General features: G+C 43.7%; 1 protein-coding gene across 6 annotated transcripts in view; it reads right to left on the reverse strand.

Annotated features, from left to right (window-relative positions):
* Positions 1-2,351, reverse strand: part of OSBPL6 (oxysterol binding protein like 6) — a 108,210-nt gene extending 105,859 nt beyond the window's left edge. For 5 of the 6 annotated variants that reach the window (XM_030485595.1, XM_030485596.1, XM_030485593.1 and 2 more), the window contains exon 1: positions 2,261-2,351. The gene's annotated coding sequence lies outside the window, so the exon portion shown is untranslated. Of the gene's footprint in view, positions 1-1,388; positions 1,554-2,260 lie in introns of all 6 variants that reach the window. The other variant, XM_030485592.1, reaches the window with a different exon arrangement.
* Positions 2,352-8,540: the final 6,189 nt, after the last annotated feature.

Here is an 8,540-nt window from a genome sequence, read left to right on the forward strand (position 1 = left end):
ACATACATATCCCACACATACACACGTGCCAAAGGACTGAAGGAAAATAAAGCAGAACTATGAACACCCTACGCCTTCATCTCCAGCATGGATTGAAAAAGCGGCAAAGGAGAGGAGCCCCCATCTTCAGTGGTACTTTCAATGGTGCAATATGCAGGGGATGCCCCTACTTAAGAAGTCACAAGACTTTATCTTTCCACAGCCAAGGTGGCCTTGGGAGTAAGGTCTGAATGACTACTCAGTTGCACAGTAACTCTAACACCTGTTAGCAAAGTTATCATTTTGATGGTTGTATAAAAAACACATCCAAGCATATAAATATATAGAGACTACAGCCCTTCAACACCAGCACTTGGCAAAAACACCCACACTTGTTCCTACAATTACCTGAACCAGTATTTTGTAACTTCTGGGTGGAACTGAAGCAAACTGAAGACTAGAAAAGCCACAACAGAAACTTGGAGCATCACAGAGATTTATGAATAAGGTCCCAGAATGGTCTAAGAACAAAAAAGGGCCAGTAACAGGAAAGACTGCTACCGAGACCCTTAACAGTATGGCTCACACTAAGAAAGATCTGGCAGTGTAATAGCAAATTAATACAAAGTGGAAGAAGCAGCTTGGAAGAACCACAGCCCAACAAAAGGTACTTCTTCCAGGCCCCAATAGCAAGGGAAAATGTTTAGGGGGTCTTCCGTCACAAATCCTGCAATATTTTGTTTTTCAAGATGTACATCCTGCCATTTACTTGTACAGAAAAGGTAGTTTAAATATAAACCTCTTTAGGGTATTTTAAATAATAAGTGTTGTACACATCTCTGATAATGTATCTCAAATGGAGAGAAAAGAGAAAGTAGTCTTCCTCTTGTGTAGTTTTTAAACAAAAACAAAAGAAACTACTACTTATTATGTATACATAAAGATAAATGTTTTACTAAATGTATGAGATATTGTGATCTGTAACAACTACATCTGCTTAACCTCTAAAGGTCAAGGTCATGTCATATTACCAAGATAAAAAAATTCTAATTATAGTACCTATACCTATATGGGCAAAGGCTGGTTATTAGAAAAGAACTACTATAAACCAAACACAATTACATTATACAGAAACCATTAGATATGTGATGAGATTTTAATCTTCGAGCTGGTATCATTCTGCAAGTTAATCATCTGGAGAACAGAAAATCTGTTAGGAATGCAATTAAATGTACTAGTTCCATTAAAATTGAGCTGATATAGTTAATTGTAGTCCTAAAATAGCTATTTCCTCACACCTTCACTAAGCAATTTTTTTTTTCATCTACTGAGTAAGAGTCTATTTAAGGAACACTTTTCACTTAAACTCTCTAATAAGATTTGTGAACAGTTCTGTTCAGTTACGTTACCCACGCAAGTTGTGCTGCAGTTTGCTGTTCGACCTTGGATTCCTAATTCACTCTGAGAAGTACAGCAAGGTCTTTTGTTTCAGTTACTATTAGTCCATAGTATCTGCATTGCTGAAGCTTTTGGGAAGAATATCAACAATGTAGCCGTGCAGCATGCTGAAGCAGCTATAAAATAAAATGAAATGACGAGCCAATGGCAAAACCCACGTCAGATGGTTGTTTTAAGCATCAGGACTTCTGGCAAACAGATGATTTCCAAACAGCTGTTTTAATGAATCCATACATATAGCAAGTACTTGCAAAGGTTTTGCAGCAGTGCTAGAAAATTGGGAATAGAGGCCGTTCCTGCCTCTTTTTTGAGAGAGAGAGAGAGATGCAGAATGAAAACAAAAAGGTGTGCTAAGAGCTTATCAACTCAGTAATATCTGATCTACAATTCACTCTCTCGGACCAGGCAGTTTACTGGGGCATTTTCAGTTGCTCTGCAGGGAAGGGGGGATAAAACCGCCGATTACGCCGCCGGGCCGGGCTATCACCGGCGCATCCCGCATCCAGCGGCGCGGATGCAGTTACGTAACCCCGTCCCCCCCCAGGTCCGGAGGCTCCGGCTTCGCCCCGGGGCCGGCCGCAGCAGCCACCGCCGGACCAGGCCACAGACCCCGCTCCGGGCCCGCCGGCTCCGCGCCCCAGCCCGCTCCCGGCACCGCCGCGCCCCGCCGCCCAACCCGGCACCCGGCCGAGCCCCGGCTCCGCGGCGCGACACGACCCGACTCGCTGCTCCCCAGCACGGCCTGTCCCGCCGCTCCGGCTCCGGGCTCGGCTCCGGCCGCCGGCCCCCGTGCGCGCCCCCAGCGCCGCCGCTCAGCGCCCACCTCCTCGCCGGGATCCGCGGTGCATCCCCGCTGCGGCCCGGGCGACTGCGCCCCGCCGCTCCCGCCCGCCGCAGCTCCCCGCCCGTCTGACGGAGGGAGGGAGGGAGGGAGGGAAGGATGAAGGGAGGCAGGGGGCGGGCAGCCGCGCCGCCGCAGCCCCGCCGCGCCGCCCCTCGCTCCCGCCCGCCGGCCAAGGTGCCCTACGCGCCCGCCGGCACCCACCTGCAGCGCACAGGCGCTCGGTGCCGGCGGAGGCACCGCCGCGCCGCAGCGGGCCGGGCCCGGTGACCGGTACCGCGGGGCTGGGCAGAGCGGAGCGGGCAGCGCTATGATGCTCCAGCCGAGCGCGGCTGCGGCCCTCTGCGCGCAGCGGCGGGGCGGCGCCGGGGCACGGCACCGCAGCCGGTCCCGGTACGCGAGGCAAAGCCCGGAGTTAAGTTGATGCCGGCGTTGCCAGAGAAACGGGGTAGCGACGGGGACTGAGTAACGGGCTTTGGTCAGGAGACCAGGTCTGAAACAGAATTGGAGAGCACGAGGGCGACAACGGGGATATGCTCAAGCAGGAGGAACCCTCGTGCCACGGGTGGGAGGGTGCTGTCAGACAAAGGGATGCCACTGGGAGACCCGGGAGCAAGCACAGAGAGGGGCTGCCAGCACCCCGGTAAGGGCCTTTCCCTCCACCGGCTTGGTAACACAAGCTGATCCCCAACACTGCACTGTCATCCTCCTCGCAGCTTTCAGTGCATTAGCTGGTTCCATCTTTGTCGTCCGATCATGGGAGGTTGTTAAAAAAAACCACATTACATACTCATGACAACTGCCAGAGACATTATTCCCTTAATTTACATTAGCTTTTTTTTTTTTTACTGTAAATCCTCCATCACAGCTTTCATGACATCCTTGAGAGCTTAGACACACCTTTGGGAGGCTGGACTGTCCTGTGCAGAGAAGCTACCAAGTGGCATGGGTCACGCTGCTGTGGAGGACACAGGCAAACGACCCACCTCTGGCACTCTGGTTCTTCCACTAGAGCCTGGTTACTCCACGTCCCCAGGGATGGGGCACTGTCCTCTCCTCCAGGGGTAGCTCTGAGGCCTCTCTTAGCAAACTCAACTCCTCCTGGTTGTCCTATTTAAATCCTCCGTATCAGCCCTGCTGTCTGGTTCATGGTAACAAAATGGGAAATATACTTTGTCATCCAAGAAAATCAATTGAAATCCCCAGAGAACTAGATGCCACTGCCAGCAAATTTCAATAAGAGAAGGGGGAGGGGAAATGGCAAATTCCTTGGAAAAAGTAGAAAGATTTACAGGATTCTAGAAATCTAATTATTGAGCCCACACTATTCATTAAGCAAAGATAAACAGGCTGCATGATGCTGGTTTATGTTTCCCCATTGCTCAGACTGGCAATTCCAGACTTGGTAACACTGTTGTACAGCAAAGGATCATTCTGGGGACCCAGGCATACAAAAAACCATGCCTGCTTTTCTATCGAAGCACAGACCTCCACAGAAGGTTCCTTGATACAGTATTTTTAGTGTAACTTCTAGGATAAGCTTCTCAGAAAAAAATGCTTTATCCTCTCAGCTGAACCTTCCAGTCTTATTCTGAATGTGGCTGAATAAAATTAGGGAATTTATTAAGTAACATATTTCGCGTGTGTGTGTGTGTGTGTGTGTGTGTGTGTGTGTTTTCAGTTTCCAGGAGCTGAAGCAGGAAAAATACTGAGCTGGATTTTGGGAGGTGTCAGAGTCAGTTTTCATATAAAATCCATAAAAAGATTAAGTAACAAACCACATACATTATGTAAAGCTCAATGATACCAGGCATGTAGTCACTTATTTTTCTCCTAAGAGAAATAAAGGTGTATTACGGACACCATTCAACACCACCATTATTCATTTCAGTCAAGAGGCCACTCAACAACTATGACCTGAAAATGCAAAGCATGGATAGAAAGAAATTACAGAAAACTGTGTTGTTAATTAGCTGTCTTGTTTCTGAATAACTTATTCTCTAATGTTCTCAATACTAAATTCTGAAGTGGCTATGCTGTAGAGCTTTTTTTTTCCCCTCATTTCCCTATTCTTAAACCAAAGAGAAACAAACATGTAGAAAGGCAGTTTAAATATTTTGTTCAAACAATACAATTGTGTTACATAGATGATGGATGACAAAATGCTAGTCAAGTGAATGTACACAGATACCCTCCTCATCTTCTAAGGGCTCATCTACATAAAACTTTAGTCCTGAAATAAGCCATCATTTGGATGGATTCATACAGACATTTCTTGGATGACTGTAGAAGATTGTAACTATATTACTTCAGAAACACTGGCAAAAAAATATTGATATAAGCCAATCCTATGTAATCTTATATAAACTTCTTGAAAATCAGCATGGTTGTTACCCAATGATATGAGAATTCACTGGTTTTTACTCATAATCTACACCACCAGGAGCAAAGGTTTGAACATCTTGATGAAATGTTGAGGTAAGAAAATAAACACAGGAGAGGAGCTACATCCTATTCTGCTCACCCAAGACCTGTTCTTCTCATGTTTAGTTTCACTAGCAATTGGGAGGCATGTTCTCCAAAAGAAAGATGTCAAATGTACTTGAGTTCTCCATGCAAAGATAAAACCTCCCCAAGTTAAACCATAGACTTCTTTCCACAATTCTTGGCAAGACACAAATGCCTTGAACATGTCTCATTCTTTAATTCAGGCAGCAGGAAGTTTACCAAATATAATATGAAATGTTTGCTTACCGTCCATACACTAAAGCTAAACAGATCTGTGGGCACTGAAAATATTTACTAACAATCTTAAGAAAATATTTTCATTTTCTCCTGTAGTAATAATATTGTTGTTTCTTTGCTGTCACTTATTGTTAGGGTTCGTGTATGTTTGGCAAACCGGTACCCTTAGGCAAGGCAGAGGCAGCAGACACATGTTTTTATTAAAGATTTTTGCAAATTACACCTTGTCTTTTTTGCAAATTAATTCAAATTATGCAAAACCGTGAGAGTACAGCAGCAGTAACCACTGAACTGGAAATGCTTTCAAGAACAAGCATGAAGTACAGCACCAAAAAGCATTAAAGAGTGTCTGATAATAAAACAAATTAGGCAGAGGGAGAATTCAGGAGGCTGTACAGCAGGTGCGTGCTGTGAAGGCAGCAAAAGCCAAGTGCCAGCAAGAGGGAAACTGGATGTGTCCTAAAGTATGGGAACACCAGAAGACTGAAGAGCCATCTCCAGGAATCCAAAAGCACAGCTGCCATCAGGACCAACATCAGGTAACTCCATTCTGAGTAGGAAACCAGATCAACACCCTCTTTCTTTCACAGGTGCACAAGGAGTTGGGAGAGGACACAGCCAGGACAGCTGACCCCAACTGACCCAAGGGATATCCCATACCTTAAAACATTATGCTCAGCATATAAAGTGGGGGGAAGAAGGAGGAAGGGAGGGATGTTCAGAGTGATAATAGGCTTTTGTCTTCCCAAGTAACAGTTACACATGTGGAGCTCTGCCTTGCTGGAGATGGCTGAACACCTGCCTGCCAATGGGAAGTGGTGAATGAATTCCTTGTTATGCTTTGCCTGCCTGCACGCACAGCTTTTGTGTTACCTATTAAACTGCCTTTATCTCAAACCACAAGTTTTCTCACTTTTATCTTTTCTGGGTTTGTCCCCTGGGGAGAAGTGAGCGAGCAGCTGTGTGGGGCTTAGTTGCTGGCTGGGATTAAACCACAACAGTGAGGACCAACAATCTTCACAGTTTCCTGATGATGCAAAATAACTCATGGTAAGCCAAATGAAAGCTGACTCCGAGCAGTTGTAGAAGAATCTGACAACAGTGAGTGATAGGGCAGTGAGGCAGCAGCTGAAAGTCTATGTCAGTAATTGCAAAGCAATGTAAACGATAATGAAAATAACCCTAACTGAACATACATAATAATGGGCTCTAAATTTAGCCTTTATCATTTGGAGTCATTGTGAGTAGTCATTGTGAGTAGTTTTCTGCAAACATTAGCGTGCTACTCAGCAGTAGTCCAAAAGGCAAACAACATTAGAAATTACTCCAAAAGCAGCCAAGAACAAAGCAGAAGAGCTCATTACATCCCTATATAAATCTCTTTTGCATTTGAGTGCTGTGTACAAGTTCTGTTTCCTTCATGTGAAAATGTGGAACTAGAAAATGCATGTACACAGCTAAAAGAATATATGCAGAGGTATGGGAATACATCTGTGCAAGGAGATAATTACTGCCTGGAAACAGACTGAAAAAGGATTATCTTCCTATCTACAAAATCCAGAATGATACATAGGAAGCCAACAGGAAATGATCACACACTATTTTTCCATCACACAAGACTTCAGGGAGGCTCAGTAAAGGATCAGGCAGCAGGTTAAAACAGTGACTGGGAAGAACTTCTCCATACAAAGTGTTATTAAATTGGATGGCTTGCTGCTATACAGGACTACAGAGCTGAAGAGACAGATGATTTTAAGCAGGGATTATACAAATGAATGAAGGATAGCCATAGCTGTTAAGCAAATAATTCCTTTCCAGTTTCTGCTTAAAAGGGACCTACTCGTTGCCTGCTGAAAGTTGCCCAATAAAGGACACTCTTCATCTGCCCTGTTTCAAAGCTCTCCCTGAATATTGGTTTCCAGCCACTGTGGAGAGCAGAACACCAGATTAAATGGAACTTTATGCTGTTCCCGTACAGCCACTCAGATGGTTTATTCTTTTCTTTCTGCTCAGGTAGGTGTGAGAAACCAAGGACAAGCATCGTCTCAAGCTACAAAAGCATACTCCTCATCTTCTCTGGGAGTAAACCCAGACTCCTAGTTCTCGATTTTCTTATTTGGGTGTTTTTCCATTCCCCTGAAAAGAATTTGGAAAAAACATTTTTTTTCCTCTTCGCAACATTTTGCTCTACAGTTTCAGTTGTAATATTCCATACGCACTGGTCTATTAATTTCAGCACTATTTTTTGCTCTCCTTTCTACAAGATTGGGGCAATACATAGTAAGAGAAATCCTGACGTATATCAACATATGATATGCATAGAATATAACAAAAATACCTTCTATATTCATAGATCATCACAGGAATAAAATCTAAACCGTTCTCAGACATCCTGGAAGAGAAAGGGATAATGATTTCTTCTCATTGAAGAAAGTGGAAAGGGAATTAGAAACACCCAGATATTTTAAACCAGAGATGCTTTAAAACTCAAATGACAGTTAAACATCTTACATAGTAAAATTCTTAAATTGTAGTTATCTAAGAGTATACCTAATAAATACAAGAAATTAGAAATCAGAAAAACAAATCTGAAATGCAGTTTGTCAGAAATCCAAGAATTCCTGAAGACAAACATATGATAAATCAGCCAGAGTGGTTCAATCTCACATAAATGTTGTTACTCTATATAGCTAGCTATCTCCACTCAAAGACAAGGAAGAGTTTGTTTCATGTTTTGATTTCAGCAATGGATAGCAGTCCCACAGCCTCATCTTCAGCAGAACACATAGTATTTCCTTACTGTATAGACTACAAAACCAAAGTGGTATAAACACTTTAAGCTATGCATTTTAAACACCACCATCAAAAAGAAATCTCTAGTTGGAAGAGACCCTGCCGGCTATTTCTAGCCCTCTAGTTTCTATTGTAGACTCTTTGTTCAAACTTCAGTATGTAAAAGACTCTTCTCTCAAGACCTCCCCTAAAATAGCTTTACAAAGGGTCACAGTGGTACAGTTTCCTCAGCACTCTGCGAACTACCTAATTTGTTTTTCCAAAGCAAAACAGAGACTACCCAGTTTCAGACGGCCTCCGGGATAAAATTCCAAGAATATTGTTACGTATGGACATTGAGGCCATCTTTGTATCCTTGCTCTTTAAACAGACAAAGGAAAAGCCTACTGTGATACTGTGTATGGATAACCTGTGTCCAAACTCCTGTCAGTAATTTTAAGTAGCTAAGCTGGTATGTTGCCATGGAGAAGAAAGGCAGCAAATTTTAGGGTTCCCCAGCATTAGTATAACAGAAGTGAATTCTGAATAGAAGTGAATTCTTTGGATTTGATTAAAAGTTAAAAACGTCAGTGGTTCAAGACATACAGTGCGTGTTTTCACATGCCATTGCCTCTGAATTTTTTTGGCTGATTAACTATAACTTCACTCCTGCTATCCTTAGATGTAACAGACACATTAGGAGAGGGACTTAGTGTGCCCAGGATGAGGAGAATCAAAATTCTGA

This window comes from Strigops habroptila, chromosome 5, assembly GCF_004027225.2.
Source record: "Strigops habroptila isolate Jane chromosome 5, bStrHab1.2.pri, whole genome shotgun sequence".
Classification (NCBI taxonomy): Eukaryota; Metazoa; Chordata; class Aves; order Psittaciformes; family Psittacidae; genus Strigops; species Strigops habroptila.